This window comes from Nicotiana tabacum, chromosome 2 (genome assembly GCF_000715075.1).
Source record: "Nicotiana tabacum cultivar K326 chromosome 2, ASM71507v2, whole genome shotgun sequence".
Taxonomy (NCBI): Eukaryota; Viridiplantae; Streptophyta; class Magnoliopsida; order Solanales; family Solanaceae; genus Nicotiana; species Nicotiana tabacum.
In genome coordinates this window covers 69677684-69681992 of record NC_134081.1, presented here as the reverse complement: position 1 = coordinate 69681992, position 4309 = coordinate 69677684, and the positions used below count along the sequence as shown (strand labels likewise).

At 30.9% G+C, this 4309-nt stretch overlaps 1 pseudogene; it reads left to right on the top strand.

Annotated features, from left to right (window-relative positions):
• Positions 1-1316: 1316 nt before the first annotated feature.
• LOC107797370 (glyoxylase I 4-like) lies at positions 1317-2970 on the top strand (annotated as a pseudogene).
• The last annotated feature ends 1339 nt before the right edge of the window (positions 2971-4309 follow it).

The following is a 4309-nucleotide window of genomic DNA, read 5'->3' as shown; positions in this document are numbered from 1 at the left end:
ATTAATTTATATATTGGAATATAATTTGAGCAATATCTTCTATTGGATTTTGAAAAAAAATTAAATGGCTTGATTGATAGTCGTTTTGAGTCGAATATCATAGGTTGAATGTTGAAGATTTTTCTTTGAAAATAATTGTCATATAACTCAACAATTAAGATGAAAAAATAAATAAAGAACAATACAAGTAAATTAATCTAGTCAAACAAAGAATATATAGTGTAGATAAGGTACTCTTTAAGCAAATATTTATATTGGAGGCGCTCTTTCATGAAATATTATTTTTCTTTTGCATTTTTATTTAGAATGTGTTTAAATTAAGCGTTAAAAATTTGAACTAAAATCGAACTTATTTGCTTTGTGAATGAAAGACCTATTCAAATTAACCAAAAACTAACGAACCGACCATTATTCCTAATCTGTCTTTATAGATACTGACATGTATACTGTATGTATAACATGATGACACCCGCAACCTTTGAATCCTGGATCCGCCTCTACTAATAGAGTGAAAGAATTATATCTAGGATAAAAGTTAGATGTTCATCATAGTCATGGAAAAAGTAATTAGAAAACTCAACCAAAAAAAAGAAAAGAAAAGGAAGATGAAACCGAGTAAGAGACTCATCATGCAAATGTGAACAGTGCAGTAGTCATATTTCACATAGTATTGTGTCATTGAGATTAAAAAATAAGAACGTGCTACTTAAGGGGTATGGGGGAGGGGTGGATGGGTGAAGAATATTTGGACAAATAAATACAAGACATGTGTCTTGTATATAAATTTTCATTCCATAATTTAATTAACTATTTATAAATTATATATAGAAATTCTTACTTGAATTTATTATTCTTAAAACTAAATTATTTGATTTTAATATAAACTAGAACTTTTTTTTTGGGAGAGGAAGCTTTGATTTCCCATATGGTTGATACGATAACAATAACGTGTACTATCTCCGTTCCAGTTTATGTGAACCTATTTCCTTTTTGGTCCGTTTCAAAAAGAATGATCCCTTTATAAATTTGGAAACAATTTTGCTTAAACTTACAATTCTACCCTTAATGAGAAGCTTTTATAATCACACAAATACTATGGACCCCTTTTTGAATTGTTTAGGACCACAAATTCCAAAAGTCTTCATTTTTTTCTTAAACTCCGTGCTCAGTCAAACATGTTCACATAAGAGTAATTATTGACATGCTTGAGATGTACGATTGTACATTGACTCCATCCATGTACATTAATTCTTGAGCTCAAATGTGGTTATATATATGTGCACTAATTATCATTCCAAACGTCCTCACCACAGAAAGATTATTCTTTTTTTTATATCCAATATTAATCGTACATTGTTAGCAGGGGAGATAAAGAAGAAGAGAGTTTCCAGAGTTCAAAAGGAAGGAAAGAAAGAAAGAAAGAATGGGGAGAGATATTGAGATTGTGAAAGCAGAAACCGAGGAGACAACCACTACTTTCAACTGGCCGTCATCGGAAAAGAGAATGCCTTTGTTGGCATTGAACCATGTTTCCTATGTGTGCAAGCAAGTCTGTTCCTAAATCTGTCCAATTCTATGTGGAAGTTCTTGATTTTGTTCTAGTCCAGAGGCCTTCGTCCTTTGATTTTGAAGGAGCTTGGTATGCACGTTAATCTCTTGCCTCCCCCCCCCCCCCCAACATTCTCGCACACACATTTTATTTTTCTTTAAGAGTTTAAGTTATATAGATCGTCAGTATATTTCTTATACTATCAGTATCATTAGGTCACCCAAATAATATCTACAAGGTAAGCCTCCTTAAAAATATGAGATTATTAAAATAATTAATGAGATTACCTGCTACAACATATAAAGATATTTTGCTGATGTAATATAACTTTGTAAACATGTTTCATAAGGTTTTGTGTGCATCACACATATTAACAAAAAACTGTTGTGTTTGATATTTTTTGGTTATTTTACAGGTTGTTTAATCATGGAATCGGAATTCATTTGCTAGGAAAAGAAGATGTGCAACAAAAGAAGGGAAAGATAAACCCAAAAGACAATCACATTTCATTCCAATGCAAAGATATGGACCTCATAATACAGAAATTGGGTGATATGAACATTGAATATGTTACTGCAACTGTGAAGGACAGTGAAATCATTGTGGATCAACTCTTCTTCCATGACCCTGATGCCAATATGATTGAGATTTGTAATTGCCAAAATTTTCCACTACTCCCACTTTCTTCTTGTCCTCTCAACAAGTTCACCAATCAAATGACCAACCACACTATGCCAAATTCTTTTTACGGTATGTACGGTTTTCTGAAATTAGTACTCTTTGTTATAATCAAACATGAAAATCAAAACATATTTATCTTGACAAAAATTTCTTATACTGAGTATTTACATCAAATAAATAAATGCATAACATGCTTTGCACAAAAGTCTCTCACTTAACCTAAATAATATATACTCGCATCTCATTAAATCACTAAACCACGTTTAATGCCATTGAGAGGAGATCCAAGTTAACTCCCCTTTGTTGTTCTTAAAGCTAATTGATAAACATACTAAAGAAAATACTTATGATTAAAGAGAACTAGTTGTAAGAGAGGTGGGAAGATTTAACTGCCAAATTTCTTTAAAAATAAAGAAGAGGTAATTTTGTGTATTAACAAGATTTCAATTTTGACTTAATCGTTGTGAATGCAGGGAGTAGCACAACAAAGATGAAGTGCTCAAGAGAAGTAGAATCTCAAATGATGGAGAAGTTAGCTCTGGACATGATAGATATTTCATTCTAAGTGATGTGTGAGAAAAAAGTGAATTTCCTATCCCCACCCCCCTGCTCTTCTCCCCACAAAGCCTACAGCAAAGAAAAAAGAGAGAAAATAGAAAAAGAAAAAGGCCCTGCCCTATATTTTGTACTGCTAATATTATTGTATACCAACGTTGAACGAAATATGAATGACAATTTAAGAGCAACTATAGTATATATATATGTAACTTTACTATCTCAAACTTTTTGGTGATTCTGGCTTCTTATCTGGAAGATATAAATAATCCACAAAAATAAAAAGAAACAAGCAAAGATGTGTAAAAACACAAACGTTCATTTGATTTTTGTTACAATATATGTTAAATACTACTACTAAAAACTTGTGGTTTTGGTCAAGTCAGATGATTAATTTGTTCCCTCTTGTACTGAACTCTTCTTAAACTGGAAAATCTCACTTGGAGTGCCGTATTTTAAACAAGCAACTCAAGTTAACATCATTGAATGAATGGCTATTTAAACTAGCTTTCTTATCTTGGGCAAATTCAGTTCTCCCAATCAAAAGCTAAGCCATAATTTCTATTTAACAGACGAGTGTCACCTCGGGAAAATGCATTTATAATTTGTTTCGCCAAGCTTCCGGAATATTAAAAGTGCTTATTTATGTCAAAATGTTTATTTTGAAAAATTAAGGTATTCGATCAAACTTTTAGTATATATTAAAAATCTTGAATAGTTGTAAAGGTCGTTTTTCTGATGTGGGAGAAAAGTTGAAAAAAACAGCTTATACTTAAAAAGAACTAGAAGCTATTTTTTTCCGGATAAAAATATCCTTGCAAAATTTAATGTTGACCAAACTATCCCAAAAGTACGACAAGAACTAATCTCAGGCACTGTCGACCGACAATATGACACCAGTCTCATAAACACTTCCCTCCTCTCTATTATGTAATTTTATCTTTTCACTTTTAATTAAATAATTAAAAACTTAATTAAAATCTCTCAAAATAATATTTTAAATCATTTTTTTATTTATGTAATACTAATTGAAACATGAATCTTTTTATATTATGTTATTTTTGTAATTTGACACTTAAAATCATTTTTGGAGAAAGTAGTCAATCGCAAGCTTTAATAATTATTTTGACCAAACATTGCTATTTTCTGAAACTCTTTTATTACATATTATTATCAAAATAAGCGTTACCTTTCTTTCTGAATACTAGATCTTTACATTCTAGAAAGAGCGATGAATGTTAATATACCAAAAGTAACTAATGTGTTGATGCTAGTAAAGAGTTACTAAATCATAATATGTAATAAGAATTTATTTAAAATATATATCATGCTTTTATTGATTTGCTAAAAAACGTTTATGGCATTACACTGCAACATGCAAAAGGTCCAAGAACACCCATCCTTATGAGACTCCGAGGAATTAAAATCTTCTCCTCTCATTTTTCACGTTTGCTTTCATTCCTTTTCCTTCCACAGTGACCCTTTAAAAGGGGACTAGCGTCCCATGTGATGTAATTAATTCAT